Below are 17,803 nucleotides of genomic sequence, written 5' to 3'. Positions count from 1 at the left end.
TGCTTGTGGGTCAGTCCACATGTTAGTTTGGTTAAGCACCTAGCGAACACCCTCCCTGTTGGGATGACCATGGCTGCGAAATTGAGTTTGCCTATGAGCCGCTAGATATACCACAGTGTTGCTGTCTCTCGCTGGCACAAGCCTCTGATTTCCCCCCTGAAATCCACCACCTTCTCCGCGGGGAGCCTAGACGTCCCTGCAACGGAGTCAAGTTCTATCCCCGAGAATGTTATCTTTGTGGCAGGGCCCACCATTTTCTCTGTTGCAAGGGGGATCCCTAACTCCTCTGCTAACATCTTGAATGCAGCCAGGGTGTCGCCACACATGGTCGATGCCGCCGGGCCTGTGAACAGGAAATCGTCCAAGTAAAGGAGTTTCCCACCATGGGGATGCCTGTCGTGTAGTGCCCATTCTATGAAGGTGCTAAAGAGTTCAAAATAAGCACCCCATCGGCATGGCCTTATCAAAGTAAAGATCTCCTTCCCACTGGAACCCTAGTAGGTGGAAACTCAAGGGATGGACCGGGAGTAATCGAAACGCAGACTCGATGTTCGCCTTCGTCATGAGGGCCCCGCGACCCGCTGCTCTGACTAGGTCAATGGCATCCTCCACCGTGGCGTAACCCACTGAGCAGGCTTCTGTGCTAATTCCATTATTTACTCATGAACCCTCTGGGAAGTACAAGTGGTAAATTAGCCGGTATTGCCCTGGTTCTTTTTTGGGTACCACCCCCAGTGGCGAGATCACCAGCCCTTTGCACATGTGGGTGGGGAGAGCGATTCTCCCCAAGAGCCTTTCTTTCTCTAATTTCTGCGTGACTACCCCTGGGTGTTGCATTGCTGATTTCAGGTTCTTGGGGCTGCCTGTGGGGAGGGGACCCCTAAACGGGATAGTAAAACCCTCCTCAAAACCTTGCACTAAAATGTTGTGATATGTATTGGCTAGCTGGCGTAATCGGGGGGTGTTGATGGGGGACCTGGCTAGCCTGTAATGTTGAACCTCTTGTGGCCACCTGGCTCCCCCCGTGGTTGCCTCACTGCTCCTTCTTCTCTTTCTTGTCTCCCTTGTGTTTCTTCTTGCATCTGCACCCTGCTGCCGGGTGTCCCCCTACGCAGGATGACTTGATATGCTGGAATTTGCATGACGCCCCGTAGGTACATTAATTCACCTCAAATTTCCAGTAAATTGCCCCTGTCCTGCTGTTATATGGCGCTTTCCCTGTGCTAAATTGTTTTGACTTTTGGAAAGGCCTCTCTCTCCCCCTGTTGAAGGAACCCCAAAAGGACTGTTCGCTCTTCCCTGTCCATGTCTTGGCCTCCCTGGCTACCATCATCTTATGAATGAAACCCAATACATCCTCCACATTCCATTCCATCACTGGGTGGGTTTGCATTTATAACCGGAAACCCTTCTTGTATTCCAGCCATGTGTCGCCGGGGAATTGCCTCTGCGCGTTATGGATTTTGGCCCATAAAGCCACAGGTCGGCTGCGCAGTGCGGGAATTTCTCCACAATTATGCAAGCCATTATCCTGAATGCATCTAACCAATTGTCAAAATTTCTTTCCTTACGCTCTCTCCTCCTTTCCCTTATGTCGTCGTCCTTCTTATCGCAGGTAGTCAGATCCACCCACTCTAACTGTATCTCTAGCAGTGTAAAAATGACGATAAACTCCTTTCTCCACATTCTTTCTTTTACTGCTAGCGGTATGAGGCTTTCCAGCCCTGTGGCCCAGGTGGTCAAGGATGCTGGAGCGGGCGAGGGCTGTGTATATGGCTCCATAGGGGAGGGGCCTGGGGTGTCTCTTGTGCTGTGACCACCCTCCCATGCTGCTATGGGTGACCCTACTTCTCTTCCCACCTCCGGGTTTGCCCTGGCCCTGGTGCGCCTAGCCTGGATCCATTAGGTGCCATGGTAGCCCCAAGACCTCCTCCTCTGCTTGTGTTCCTGCCGCCCCCGGTCCTTGGATGCCTAACACCCTCAGCAATAGTGGAGCCATGGTTTTAAAACATTCTGCCACTATAGAACTAATATGCTCACCACTTGTCGTTGCATCTGTGGTCCCACTGGTTGGTCCCGTCGCCGCCGGGCTGGCTACAGGCGGCAGGTTCTTCTTCTGTGGCGGCTTCCTGGGTGCTGCTGCCTCCATAAGTTTAGCTGGCGCTCTCCTTCTCCCTTTGGCTGCTGGAGCGCTGTTGCCTATCTGCTGCTGGTTGCTTGGCCCCTCCCCGGCATCGTGCAACAGATGGGGCAGTAGCCAGTCGTCCCCATGTACTGCTGTTGCCGCCCGGATCTTTTGCAGCAGCTCGTTGAGGTCTTCTGGCTGCCTATGCCCCCTTTGCCTTGCCATCTTTGCTTGAATGTCCGCTTTTACCCAGCAGAGGTTCTGGCTCTCCGCTCTGGCGGGGTGCTGCCACCACTCGTTATGCACCAAACAGCTGTTCCTGTGCCCCTATTGACTTTCGCCTCTATTGCATGCAGCGTGCCTTTATTACCGTTGGCACCGCTGCTACTTGTAGTGCCTGTCTCTTTAAATGCACTCTGGCAGGGTGCTGCCACCAGACGTATGCACCAACAGCTGATCCTGCGCACCCACGTGCCTTTCCTTGCAGCGAGAGTGCCTATTTCACCGTGGCCGTTCCAAAACTGGACCAGACGAGCCTCTAAATTGAATTAACTGCGCTTTAAGCTGCGCTCAGAGTACTGTCTCTTTAAGGCCTGCTCCGCCTGCATCCTCGCTCGCCCCCAGCACCGCGCACCCCCGGTGCCATTTCAGCCGCTGCGGGACTTGCAAGGTGATTCACAGATACCTCCCCTCGTGCCTGCTATTCCCCGCCGGGCCTCACTTCGATGCTGCGGGACACACAAGGGGGCTTTGGTGATACCTCCCTTTGAGCCTGCCCCGCCGGTGCCATCTCCGGACTCTGCACAACGGGCTGGAGACCCACGGCTCGGGGGACTCTAGTTCTATGGCTCCGGTAAGGCGCACTCGCTTTCTCTTGTTGGGGGTGAGTGGCCGGGGTGGGCACTCGGTCGCTTTTTTCCCCCCGTCGAGTAATTCTCTGGGGCGTGAACTGGGGGAGCACCTGCCCGGTCGACTCGATCGAGTGGCTTGGGGGAATCCGGGGTGGGCACCCAGTCGGCTGCAGCAACAGCACCTGGCTCCGCAATGGGGGAACTGGGATGGGCACCCGGTCGTCCTCTTCTCCAATTTAACGGGTTGATCCCTTCCAGAGCCCCCGGACCAGGGCTTCGCTGCCAAAATCGAACTGGGCAACAAAATTCCGTCTTGCGCCGCTGCTGCTCCCCTGCTCCACGAAGATAGGAGCTTACTTGGCGGAGCGGTGCTTATATCCCCCCCCCCGAGTCTTTCCCGCTTCCCTTGCGGGTTCCCCCCTGCCCGGGTCCCAATTGGTCGGGGGTGTCGGCGCCTTCCTGGCGGCCGCTGCAGGGGGGGCGCGTGTGCTTTTGCTTCTCGGCGCATCAGTGCGCCCCAAACCAGTTTGTTCCCAGGCTCGGCATCGGTTATGGCGCTGGCCCTCGAGGCCCCCTTTGGGGGCAGCCTCTGCGATTCTGTCAGTGCTTCTGCAGGTACTGAAATACTGACTACAGTATGCGGCGTGTGAGATGTGTCAGTCGACCCACCTCCTGCGCTGGGGAATAGTATGAGATTATTGCCTGATCCTGTGTTCGGTCATCCTTCAAGAAATGAGTTTACTGTGCAAAGTGTTGTTGCAAAAAGCAGCCTCTGTGATTGACTCCGCCACCTAAGGGGTCCACCATTACCAGGCGAGGCTGCAGACAGAGGTTTCCAGCCCTACTGTTCCCGTGTTAATCTCTCTCTTTTGATAAACAGCGTGACTGAGAATTTGCTCAAGGCTTGACAGCAGCGGGATCATCCAGAAGCGTGGGCCCAGTAATAGTACATGAATTGTCGAAATCAGAAAGATTAAATTGCAAAAATTTGTGATTTACAATGAAAGCAATCTCTGAAAAGGAAGAAAAAAAATGCGTGCAGAGACCAAAGCGCATCTTCTGTCCTTATGTCATTATGATAATTAATTTAATGAAAAGATTAGAGCTGGCTAGAGAAAACCTTATGCCTATGGTATTTGGATAACAAAGGTATCCTTTCCAACTCCTTGTAAATGTAGTGTAGGATTGAAATGGTGTGTATAAAATGATGCTCAGTATTTGCAAGGTGCATTCCCATTCTGAACTCTGCACTGGCACAGTGACACACATCGTATGACCGTAGGGCGATGCCTTGCACACCAAGAAAAGAGTGGGTAGAAGGGAAGATGAATAGGGTGTGGAGGACTGATGGGTCTGAGGCAGTAGCGTAACACAACTTGAGGCCCCCCGTAAAGTACTTAGAGGCCCCCCCACGCTCCCAACCCAGTCAGGAGCTCTCCGGACAAGGCCCCGCCGCATGTGCACAGAGCTGGAGAGGGCCACCAGGATGTTGGCCCTCCCGCACCGCAGGGGCTATTGTTACGCCACTGGTCTGACGGAAAAGGCAGCAACCATAGCACATCAGAAGAGAATGCTGATGGGTTACCTAGCGGTATCAGAAGGGATGCCCAATTTCTAGTTGCTTGTGTTGCTGTGTTCTAAAGGATATACTTCCAACAATGTCTCCTTGTGTGTTGAAAGACCTATAGTGTTTGATATAGACTGAATTGTGGGTACCCATCGCCACCATTTTATAACCACGTCAAATCTGCCACCTTTGAAGTCTAATAAAGCAAGGTGAGTGAGTATCCAGGAGTGAGCTTACTCTCTGAGACAATAATTGCATGAAGCCTGAAACAAGAAAGACAGGAAGAGTGTAGCTCAGAAAAACAGTAGGTCTTTCATACCAAAAAAAAGTGGTAACCACAAGCAAGCTCTTTCCGAAAAATGGAACTATTTCATACTATATTCAAAATCATTAAACCTTGACTGGTTATGCTCAGAGCAGACCTGGGACTGTGCACCTGATTATAGAAAAAAGTCCTCTCAACCCAGCAAAGGCACACACTCTAATCGTTAGTGCCTTCGCAAGCCTCAGTGGAAGACAGTGCTGCGGTTTGTCACAGCAATTCTGTCTTTCAGTGCCAGGAGCCCAGACTCATTTTTATGTCAATCAGGATTTCAATCAATCGGGATTTAAAAAGCGCGGCTAATCTCCCGATATGGTATTCAGGCACTTGCAGGCCCCGGAGGCTAATTAAAAGAGCTAGGTTTTGAGGGCCATTCAGAATTCCGGAAGTGAGGTGAGGGTCTGGAGGTGCTGGGGAGGCTGTTTCAGGGCTTTGCTGCAATGTGGGAGAAGGAGTTTCCTACAGTTCGGCTTCGGTAGATGCAGGGAGTATGGACACTGCCTGAAACATAAGAGCAAAGGGGTGGAGGGAGGTAAGCTGACCTGCACAGCACAACCGGGAAAGAGAAATGATGAAAATAGAGGAAAGAACAGAGAGGGGGCCAAATAGAAAACGTGAGTAAGGGAAAGATGAGAAAGAAAAGTAAAGGTTCAAGACAAAAGATGGGTAGGTGGGTTATTAGGAAGAGGAAGGAAGAAACAGTAGGAGAGTGAGTATAAGGAAGGTACTTTAAAGTAAGTAAGAAAAGGTGAAAGGCAGGATTAAAGAGAGAATAGAAGGACAGATGAAGGGTGAAAGGACAAATGGTTTGATACATCGATATCCTGATGGATAAATAAAGGTACAGATGAATGGATGAATAGATAGAAGGGTGGAAGGAAGATGAAAGCAGGAAAGAAACTCTTCTAACAAGTGTCAGATTTCATCGATTTCTACACTCAGTGTGAACAGAAGTATGATTCAAGTGGGGGGTATTTTAATTTTTGGGCTGCTCCCTTGTCTCTGTGGAACATGTGCTGCGATTTTTACGCAGAGGGCATTGCTGTATTCCAGTCGGCTGGTTATGAGGGATTCTCTCAGGTGTAGGGGTAGCCACTAGAAGATCTTATGTAGCATGCACAGAGTGAGGAAGCAGACGGAGTAGATGACGTTGATCTATGATTTCATGTGAGCTTGTTGTCATTGATGATGAAGGAGGGGCAGGGATGCACCCACCTGCCTGCAGTGAGGTGGGCCCCCTCCTCTTCTTCCAAGGGACGCTTCCTATGTGGTGCACCATTAGTACACCTCTTGACGAACGTCTTGCTCTTGCACCAATAATTGTAATATGGCACAGATGCAGGAGCAAAAGTATCCTTTGTTTGCATGGGACCATGCCCCATACAAATGTGGGTAAACCTTATTTACTTAGAGGGGTTTATAACTTGGGTGCAAAACAACACCTGTTGTACACCTGGGACACTTCTTGTAATACTACTCCAGAGGCTGTGTCAAGTTCACGTGCCCGAATACAGTTCAGTTCCTTAGTGACCAATTTCAATATGTAATTCAAAACTGTTTTGTAATGAAAGCTATAACATAGTGTTCTGAAGGAAATCTTATGTAACCTAAATCATTTGTTTCAATTATCAAATTTAAACACGTTAAACAGGCACCACTAAATTTTAGCCCAAGAACATTTAATCATATTTAATTAAAAACCCGTATTCATAAACGTTACCCAGATGACACATTTAAAGAATCAACACTACCATTCATGAAGACTGAAACTCAGTTCTGACTTTATCAAAGTCTGTTTTTTGAAGGTTAAGAGTATTATATATTGTCAGGATTTAAAAGAGTAATATATTGTCAGGATTTAAGAGAGTAATTCCGAGAGGCAATAAGTTTGTTGCACGAGACAGGTATGTATGTTTATATAAAAAATTCAACAGAATACTTAACACATGCTTTATTTGGTAATGTCAACACTTATTCATATGAAGTAAGATAAACGAAAATTAATACATTTACCTAAGCAGTAATTTCTGCCTTTTATTTATTTTTTAATAAAAAATTAATATCTTTGATCACAAAAAGAACACATAATGAACTACACGAAATACCACATTAGTACTTATACAATGAAAATGAACAAGGTGAGAGATGTATTTTGACATACAATTACAAATAAACTCATAATAATCAAACATTGAAACAACCAAATACAATGTCACAAAGAGCAATCATTATATGCACAATACGAAATACAAAGTTGTCATACAAATTGATAGATTAAACAAATAACGCCCTTATATTTGGAATCAATCAAATCCTCTGAGATATCAGGGACACAAGGGGGTATATTTGCAATATTTAGCCAAGGAGTTGAGATCCTTTGTCTGCCGATGCGTTTCGAGTGCCGGTTAAATCAATTGCCGCACTCTCATCAGGGCTGGATTAATCTTTCTCGCGAACAGACTGATTGTGACAAAGGGGAGTGGGGAAGGGAAAAAAGAATTTGAATTTTTATTAAAAAAGGCGCTTCCCAAAGCCCTAATTCTTTCTCTATCTGCACAAATTGGTGGTCACATACCTGCATTATGCCGGTTAGATGTAACCATCAGCAATATGTAACAAGCAGTGGTTGCCAAACTGCAATAAAATACATTATGAATAATTTAGCTCATGGGGTGTAATTCTTTTGTCTAATAGCTATGTCTGGGGACACGGAGGGAAAGAAAAAAGTTACCTGGTTTTTTATATACTGCGTGGCCAAGACGATTTATAAACAATAGACAGCAATTGCAGATCTTTGCTTCTGCAAGAAAAATAGTGCATGTAGTTTCGCAGTGTCTATTTAAATGAGTTTAAAACGTGACAACTGAGCACAAATTATTTACTCACTCAGGGAAAGGGGCCCAAAGGTGTGGCCCCACAGAGGAAGTGTTGTAACAAATAACGGTCCTTCGCTCTCTTTAAAAATAGTCTGTGGCTGCAAGGGCAAAAAGATATAAGGATTTGTAAAAAACATTTTTGGCTGCAAGCACTTGGATTCAAGTGCAAACTATGTTTTGCTCACCTAATAAAGCTTCAGGCTCAAGGTTTCAAATGGGAATCTGCCTCCATTGTTGCTAGCAGCTCGCCGAGCTAATTGACACATCATGTAATGATGCATCAGTGTCACATGATGCGATTCTGACCAATCACAGGAGGGAATGATCCAATTGCATTTGCAGTGACTTCTTGAGATGTAGTTTGTTGAAGTCATGTGTTTCAATTCATTTACCCAAGGTAAAACTTTTCAATATCACAGGTCGGTTGTGTTTTCCAACATACCGATATTGATCCCATTTTTACTTTATTGGAGAGATACAAGTCCTGAAGCTAACAACAGCGCCATATACTTGATTCCAGCTCATGAGCCTTCTAAGCTCTGTTTAGCTCGCTCAGTGATGTCATTACCTGTATCTTAAAGGAGAAAATCTTGAAAGGAGTTTTTGTTGGAGTTCTCAATATGAAAAAGCAGTTAATATGGTTACATAATATTCACTCAAGCTCTAATCTTGTGCCATCCTGACAAATCTAAAAAGTTTACAGTAGAAACTGATGCTTCTGAGCGAATTGTGACAGGCTGTTGTTAGAACTGCATAAAAAGTAATGGATGGGGATACTCTATTTTGCATGTGTCCCATATTTTGAAAGAAAGTGAACAGAAATATCCTGTGCTAGAAAGAGAGACACTAGCAATAAAAATGTCTTGGACCAAATAAAGCCATCTTTTGAATGGAACCAAGGAAGTCTATGAAATTAGACTGGCCATTGGATATGTATGCAAAAACCTCTCAACTTGCAAACAGAAATCAAACCAGATGGGCATTTTGTATCTTGGTAAATAAGCCATGCTCATGTTTTGCATGTTTCATGTGACAGAAATTTTTGTACAACTTTGCAAGCTTGGTAGAAGTTGTGATGTAGGTCTGCACAAACTAAATCTGAGCCTGGAGAAGAAGTTTAAGAACACATTATAACATAAGGCAATTCAGGCAAATAATATAAGGGAATAGGAAAGTCACTTAAAAAAAATAACAGTTTTTCAAAGCAGAAAATTTACAACGTTTGACATGTCACAATCATACTGCACAATCAACAAGGAAAGGAAAAATCTACTCATTTCTAGAAATTCAAATGTTTGAAAAAAATGAAGGAATAACAAAACCAGTATAAAGAAGAAAGCTGCTAATAGGTAATGTGGCTCTGAGAAGAGCTTTTTTGGTTTTTGGTTACTTGGAAGGATGCGGCAAAATCTGTCTTTGTTGGATGCTGGTGAGGAACACATCCATTCTCAATAGTAAAAAGGGCCTTAGCCTTACGAAGTCCACATATATAAAAGATGATGTTATTTTGATAACTAGATGGCACGCCAATGTCCAGAAGAAAAAAAACAACCATGCTTTATTGAAACAAGCTTTCTCATATGGTGGACAAAACTGTTTGGAAAGTACAAGTTGTTACCCCTGGCACATGTTTGAGAACACAGTGGTCTTGAGGGGGAAAAGTCTGAGCTAATTCTGTTCTTGAAAAGATGTATATACTTGAAAGTCAAAATAATTAATGTCATTAATGTATACCATATTGTAACACTTTCTTTTAGGTGTATTTTCATACGAGGTGATTTTTACTTCATTGTATGATTTTAATTAATCGACAATAAACGACTAACAACATACCTATTTATTGGTATGATAGTGCAACCATTTTGTAAGATTATAGGTGCCCACATCACTGATGTCACTAATGTTATTGTTGATATCACATGTGATACAATCAGTGACATCATCAATGCCAATTTAGATATCATGAATGGTGTATTTGATAATGTCACTGGATATTATCGCACAAAATACAGACATAAATAAATCCATGTTTCATAGGGACCAGTGAACTATTTTATATATTTAATTGAAACAACAACAAGATGACAAAGTGTACGGAGATTCACAATTGCCCATGGTTTAATCAGTAAGCCTCTTCATTAAATTTAAAGCTGTTGGCATTGTACATGTTTATGTGCAGACCTTTCAGAGAAAAATTCCACAAACTAATTTTACCTATTCAGTGAGAAACCGTGTTTAGTTGAGCAGTTTTTCTCACTACTATGACTGGTGTATGAAATTGGAGTATTAGTTGAAGGGGGTGAAACCCCACCTCAAATAATAATCTTGAAATGTTTTGTTCTCCTCCAGAACTAGCTGTTTTTCTTCTAATGCTCTCTCAGCTTCTGCCTTTTTCTCGACCAGGGCCCTAACTGTAGCTGCTTCAGCTTTCCTCTACTCCATGGCCATCCTTTTCTCTTCCATGGCCAGAGTGGGCAGTGCCAGCTCTCTCCCAGTTTGTCTGACCTCCACATTTTGATGGGTCAGATTGTGGGAGGGAACACTGCTCCTGGCCCTTGACCCGGTAGGGGGCCTCACTCTTGGGGACCCTCCTCTAGCCTCTGTGGCCATTACTAGGATATTCTCTTCCTTCTCCTCCATTTTAGCCTCCTCTTTTGCCCCATCATCCTTCTGCCCCACTGTCTAAATGCCCCTCTGACATCCACTGTCTAAATGCCCCTCTGACATAGACTTCTTCCCAGGCTCTGCGAGCTATCTAGTACTCCAATTATTTCCAGCCATTTGCTAAATTCAGCCCTTCTCTTTATTGATCATTTTCAACTCTGTCACCGTGAAGCTTTCACTGTTGGTGAGATCAACCTCCATTCTTCCGAAACATCACAGGTGCAAAATACGAAGACAGGCGTGGAATTTAGAAAAAAGAAAAAAATGACAAATTCAAAATAAAGGAGAATTTGAAAATCAACAAATTGATTTTGATGTCAGATTTCACAAGTACTTTTTGGTTTTACACAAATCACTTAGTGGCACTGCAAAACACAAGTACTGAATCCCACCATTGATCACCAATGTAGGAAATTGGAGTCTTAGAAGAGGAGGTTGAGAATCCACCTCAAATAATTATCACAATCCTTGTCAGGATGAACCACTTTTTAAAATAAAACCAGCCAAAAAGGACAAACATACAGAACAGGAGATAAGAATTTTTAAAGTTTGAATTAAAAACGGCTCCAAAAAGAACAATGTGCCATCCGTTGTTATCTGCTCACACTTGACCAGGTCAAAGTAAAAACGTGAGGCCAACCATGATGGAACACGTATCTACATGACTAGTGACCAACTGGGTTTCTGTGAGATACAGCCCTTGCAACTTCTATAGCTTAGCTGGTACACAAAAATATATCAGTGGCCAGGATGGTGGGAGGGTTACATAGCTCTACAGTGCACAAGCACTTTACTGAGATGTTAAAGATCCAGTGATAGTGATTTCCTCAGTACTTGACCATGTTGCATCCTGAAGAAGCAGCATCGGCCTCTTTCTTTAGGAGTACGACGGATATTGTCAGGAGTAAAAAGGACAGTATCTAAAGGATATCTTTTGGCAAAATTGGTTTCATGTGTACCTCCATGACTATTTATCATGCAACCTGGAGATTAACCACATATCAACACAATATGGTGGACATCTGCTTTAATAGACTTTACTCCAAGTTGTGTGCAAGTATAAGTTTATTTATAATGGATAGTTGTCAAATAACTAAACTGTGAAAAGTCTATATTCTGGTTAACACCTTCTACAACATGCCAATTGTACATATCCATCCGATAGGGGGGTAGACATGTTTGGGTATATTTAGGAATAATGGTGCCAAATAATACGGTTTGTCCCATAAGATTACATTATTGTTGACCGAGTAACACACATACCGATCCCTGCAGAGAACTCTTATTGCTGTGCTATGTTACGACCAGTATCTGCTAGGGTTATACACACTTTGCCTCTTGTGTTTTTGTGGATACAGAGCCCAGGTTGTCCCGGTGAAAAGTTTACCTTTAGGCTTAGAAATTTTTATGTAAAAGAATTACTCATAGACTAGGAAGCTGCAAGCAGCATCCTAAATGTGGCTCAGTGATGGTGGGTTGCTGAGGTGCAGGTTACTGCTGCGGTAGTCATTGAAGGTGGAAAAGCTCTGAGTCAGTTAATTCTGGAGTCTGTTCCCAGGAAAGCGTCATGTCGATCAGCTTTGCCTCAGCAAAGTTTTCAATATTCGTACTTAGAAACTTTTTGGGAAGTCAAATATTCTTCTGCGGGGCACACAACTAAGGTGAGGCTGACCAGCGATTCAATGAAAATCCCAGTCTCCATCAGTTCTCTAGGTAGAAAGTTGGCAAAACGTTTTTAAAACCCAGTTTGTGCAGTGTGAACAGATCACTCTCTAACACCAGTCAAAGGAGTACTATTTTAGAGTTAGGGCTCATTCTAACAGAGACCAGCAGCAGGGTCCAGGGCAGGTCCATTTAAAACTGGATGTCTGGGCCATTGCATGAATAGAGGCCTCTGGAAACATGTTGTGTCCTTATCCCTATCCCCTAACAGGAGGTCAGCTAGGTAAGTGGGGTTCAGCCTTCCTTCAGGTTCCTTAGACTATAGGGCAGTCAAAATTCCGATTCCTCACTGGTCCTGGAGTTTTCTGAGAGGTTTATTTGTTCTTCTTTTATGGCCAGTATCAGCCGCCTGTGGGTGGAAGGCAAGCCTTTGTCCACCCCTAAATCAGCTCAAATCAGTTCTTCCACCCCTACTCATGTTGGTGCCAGCCTAATTAGAGAAACAAAAGGAGGCCTCCCTAGATGTGAGATCCATCTGCCTCTGACAAGATAGGTATCATTTGAAGCTCAGAAAGGGGATAGACTCTGTTTCCCAGGCCAACCTGTGATGGAAGGAGTCACCCTCCCTGCTCTCAGGCCCTTTGTCCACTGTCTGGGAGTAACACCTATCTTACCACAAGAAAGCCATCAGGGGTCAGATGACAACGACACTGGCAAGAAAAGCATTTTGGTTTTAGATAGGAAAATGATAACTTTCTAATAGTGTAATTTCCAAAATAGTAATATAAAATCCAACTTAACCACTAAGTTGGATTTGAAATTACTATTAAAACGAGACTTGAACAATATTTTCCTAGCTATTCCCGAACTGAATTTAGCACTTATTAAAGTAATAGTGTAAACAAGTGTTCACCTGTGGGAACGCCATCCTTGCCACAGAGAAAAATAGCTTATGAAAGTTTGCACTCCCAGGACATGTAAAATATTAAATATACATCCTACCTTTTAAATACTATGATCCTGCCCTGTGGGATTTTTATGCCTACCTTAGGGGTGACGTTAGTATTATAAAGTAAGGTTTAGGCTTGGCAAACGGTTCATTTTGCAGGTAGAAATGACAGTTTAAAATTGCCCTCCCAGGCTGCAGTGGCAGTCCTGGAGACATGTTTTACAGTGCTTCTTTAGTGGGTGGCACAAGTGCTGCAGCCCACTGGTAGCATTTAATTGACAAGCCTTGGGTACATGTGGTACCATTTACTTGGGACTTACAAGTAAATTAAATGTGCTAAATATCAATATGCTAAATATAACATGTTGTGTGAGGAAAGCACAAGCACTTTAGCACTGGTTAGCAGCGGTACAGTTTGCAGACTCCTAATGGCCACCAAAAACAGGTTCAGTAAAAGGGGGGAAAAGTCTGGAGTGATCCTGCAGGAAAGGCAGATTTCCACCAACAGGCAAATCTTTTGATCGCTTCACAATCTAGAAAGTTGGCCAACTTTTTCAGGGATTAAACTATTTATGATCTCATGGTATCTATATTTTTTCTAAAAGAAATATTGCCAAAACTTTGTAGGAGCATGCTGTTTTTAGTACCACCCCAGTCTGATTCCTCATAGGCTATTGTTTTGAAGTAGATGGAAATACATTATATCGTCTTCAGATTGGCGGGGTCCCATGAATTTGTTCTAATGCCTCTCCTGTTGATGGTCTCTTCATTCTTTGGTGTTGAAAAGACAGGGTCTTGACATTATTGTTCTAGAAAGAACAATGGTTCGTAAGAATATACATATAGATAGAGGACAATGAGTTGGAAATATGATTAATTGAACACTGTAGCCAGACACACGTTCTCGCTCTCTGTAATATCTTTTTTTAATTAATGTGTTTAAGTTTTGATGAAATTGAATATATTGATAATTCATTTTTGTAACATTTATTTTCATTGATCTATGGAATAAAATGCAGAATGGGTTTTATTTATTGATCAAATTAAAAATAACTTAGTTACAGTCTGGGATCAGTGACTCTACATTCTCTTGAAAAAAAGAAGGCTAGACTAATAGAAGGTCTTAGAATTAAACTCCCGAAGGAGCTATGTTGTTTGATGCTATACAGCAGCTGTCATTTTGATGCCATTTCCATGAAATATGAAACATATGGTAAATGTTATAGGTAGCTATAAAATATGAGTCTTCATACCACCACATTTTCTGCTATAAAAGAACCCAAACATGTAATATCATATTATAAATGTTTGTGAAGCAGATCGGTGGCATGTTAATGCTGAACCTAACCTGTCCCTAAAAGATATTGATTTTCTTAGAAGCGGCTTGAGAGGTGTGTGGGAAGAAATGTGAAGAAATGAATCAGTGAATGAAGAACTTAATAAATGAATGAGATTTTTCTGAAAAAGATGTTCTTTTCAGTGCAGGAGACCAGAAATAGCATGCTCCAAAGGCCGTGGTTCTTTGATTGCATATTGCTTACCTCCTTTTGAGAGTATGGGAGTAGAGACCACCCAATACTTAAAAGAATCGTATTTTGTTGGGTTGCTGTTAATATTTAATTTTTGCTTCTGCATGGAAAATAAGGCACATATTTTAGCTAAACCACTTCTTAGTCTCTCAATGCAATTCTTCTCATATATGGATAAAAATAGTTAATAGCCCTTAAGAGCTATATGCAGACACATAGCACAGCATCTGGTATTACACCTAAGCTCGCATTACAAATAACATTATCACTACCATTTTAATGAAAAATGCCAGAAAACTAAAACCATGTCAGATCTCAAACATCTTTTCACGTATGTACTTTGTTTCCATTCTAGATACTCATTTGGATTGGTTGGAGTGCAATTTGGAAGGTAAGTGCCATGTGTACAAATACCCAGTATGCCATTGCTATTCTTCTCTTCACCTTAGAGGCATAGAATTGATGCTTGTGATAATTGGCATGTTCTTTCTAATTAAATGTTTAATTTGGACAGCTGTTTCTACCTATTTTTGGCCATTCTATAATTTTACTATTGAGAATGAAGCAGACAACTTTGACCATTATAAATATTGGGCAGGAGAGATCTTCAGTTTTGAATGTCCAAAAATGGCACCCGAACTTAGTTCTATTGTGTTTTTGTATCAGTTTTTCGATATTGTGGATTTCTAAAATTAACTAGCGTAATTTGTGAATGAGAATTTTCTATCTTTATTCATGGACTTCGATTTACCAACATGACAGGGGTTGTGGAGGTGACACCATATGCCCTTTGGCCCTGTGACATCACAGGATGAGACGTCACAAGTTCTTTAGCCTTGATGTCATCACAGAAATCGGCATCGTGTAACCTTTGACCTTGATTTAGTCACAGAAACTGACATTTAGGAAGTGAATGTAAAAATTATAAAAAATAAACCTAGGACAGACTACTGTCCTCATAGTTTTTCCTTCCTTGATGCACTTAGGGCTGCCATGTTGCAAGCAGTTTACTAACATGGCTGGTACTATATTGCCAAAGCCTGTAAGAAAATAAGAAAAACATCTGACACTTTTTCCACTTTGAAATCTTAAAACGCCTAATACAAGAACACTTCACCTCTAACCCCATCTGAATATTAAAGCAGACAGATGTAGCATCAGCCTGTTATAAAAATATACAAAGAATTTCATGTGAATTCTTATCAGCCGCGGCCCGGGCAGGTAAGAGCTGTGGTGACGGATTGGGGGGGGGGGGGGGGGGGAGTTAGGGATTCGACAGAGGACCACGAGGGGAAATTAAATAAATAATTAATTTTCCCTCATCATCGTCAGTTGAAATCACCCCACCCCCGCCCGGCCCCATCGCTCTTACCCGCACGGCCTGCTGCTGCTCCTTTTTGAAGTATCAGCTCTTGGCTTATCAAACATATTTTAGAAAAGCATGAACAAATAGTCAGTATAATTCTGTGAGAAAGGTGGCCACTCTAGATTCAGCCCAGTCCAGTGAAATATATCAGAAACCACAGCCTGCAAGATCAGCAAAGTTGTGCTTGGTGGAGCCTGGGCCACAGGAGGATTTAAAGGGAGGATTGCTGAGGGACCAACTGAAACAATGGAATGTGTCAACTGTGTACTGTTCCGAGCAGCTGCTGTTTTATTTTATTTTTTGTAAAGGGACTAGCATGGGGTCACAGCTGCAACCCCTGGTGACCCCTTCACGACGTCCATGTCTATATTTAGAATGATACCATTGCAAATGAATTGAACTGAAATCTAAAGGCAGGAAGCCTTGTTCAAGAACATATTGGAGAACGCCTTTTCAGTTCATGATAATGTTTTTTGCTTGTGCGTAATTTTCAGCAGTGGTGGGAATCATTTGTTTATCCACATTTCTCTTCCGTTAGATGTCATGAATTCTGTGTATGTGGTCGGGCATAGCTACTTCTTTTCAGAAATGTCCCGCATAGATTCTATGTAGGTGTGTGCGGAACTTTTAAAATAGTTGTGTAATAAGATTTTTTTTTAACCTGTGCAGTCCTGTTCATTTTTGCATTAAGTAATTGTTTTCTGTTTTTTTGTAAGTTTCTACATGTTCATTATACAATTTTACTTTAACTTAGCATACAATGTGCTTAACAGCCAGTGAGGATTCTACATCTGTACAATAATACCAAACAGGCTTTTGTTACAATAAAAATGCTGGCATTGGGTTACTGCTTTTGGCATATCTTTAGATGTTTTGGTGACAAGTTACATTTGGATAACAAGAAAGAAAACTCCACTCCTTCCTTGTCTGCTAATATCATAAACAACTTTTAAAGTTGTAATTTATTGAATTCAATGCACTATTTCAAATATTGCAGAATTTGTTTCTTGCTCTCACAGCTATAGTGTTTTTCTGTTTATGTCTCTACTATTATGTTCGAATGTCTATGCAACAAATCACACATTTGTACAAAAAAGATTGTAAACCTCAATTGAAATTCTGAAAGGACAGCCTTTCTAGTGAAAATCTAAGTTGTCAAACAAAATTGAGATTCCCCATCAAACCCACTAACAAATAAAGACTTCCGCTAGAGGGAGTGTCAGTTCCATGCTACAACAAAGAGCTGAGGATATAATGTTTGCTACACCTGTAATGTTATTGTCCTGCTTTGAAGGCTGACCAAGGAAAAGCCAATGGGAGTTAAGAACGAGATTATGTGCCAAAGCGGAGTACTCCGTTTGTTATAATGTTATGGGAAGGTATTGCTTGTGAGATAAGTGCATAATCAAAAAGCTGTGCGATATTTGTGGAAAACGATATTAGAAGCAGTTTAACACAAGTTAGTTTTTAATAAAAGGCACAGTAGAGACTTGCAGAAATATTCTAACTTTTCTATAATTACCCATTAATTGCAAAAAATCAACATGCTGCCATAAAAATCTCCATTCATCCCAGTAGCCAAAGCAAGGAACTTGGGAATCATTTGTAATTCTAATCTCTCTTTTAGAGATCAGACTGATCAACTTACCTCATCTTTCTCTTCCATTCGACTTGCAGAAAACAGTGGTCACCTTCCACGCTTTATAACAGTTACACTACTGCAGTGCCCCCTATTGTTGGAGACCAGCAAGGGTATCTTAAGAAGACTTCAGAGACTGCAAATTGCAGCTGTCCAGGTTCTGAAAAATATTAATACTTTCGAACCAATCTCCAAAGCCAGGGAAGAACTTCATTGGTTACCCATCAAAAAGAGAGTTGCTTTTAAGGCACTG

At 42.7% G+C, this 17,803-nt stretch overlaps 1 protein-coding gene and 1 long non-coding RNA gene across 4 annotated transcripts in view; one reads left to right on the top strand and one right to left on the bottom strand.

The window, feature by feature from the left end:
- The window catches only part of PPFIA4 (PPFI scaffold protein A4), a 3,163,248-nt gene that overhangs the window by 440,216 nt on the left and 2,705,229 nt on the right, over nt 1-17,803 (top strand). For all 3 annotated transcript variants that reach the window (XM_085600211.1, XM_085600208.1, XM_085600214.1), the window contains exon 2: nt 14,901-14,936. The gene's annotated coding sequence lies outside the window, so the exon portion shown is untranslated. The remainder of the gene's footprint in view (nt 1-14,900; nt 14,937-17,803) is intronic.
- LOC146866679 (uncharacterized) overlaps nt 1-17,803 on the bottom strand; it is a 99,284-nt gene that overhangs the window by 22,520 nt on the left and 58,961 nt on the right. The window lies entirely within an intron of this gene.

The sequence above is a fragment of the Triturus cristatus genome, chromosome 1_2 (genome assembly GCF_964204655.1).
Source record: "Triturus cristatus chromosome 1_2, aTriCri1.1, whole genome shotgun sequence".
NCBI lineage: Eukaryota > Metazoa > Chordata > Amphibia > Caudata > Salamandridae > Triturus > Triturus cristatus.
Note: the sequence above shows the minus strand (reverse complement) of the source record. Positions and strands in the feature narration are given on the sequence as shown.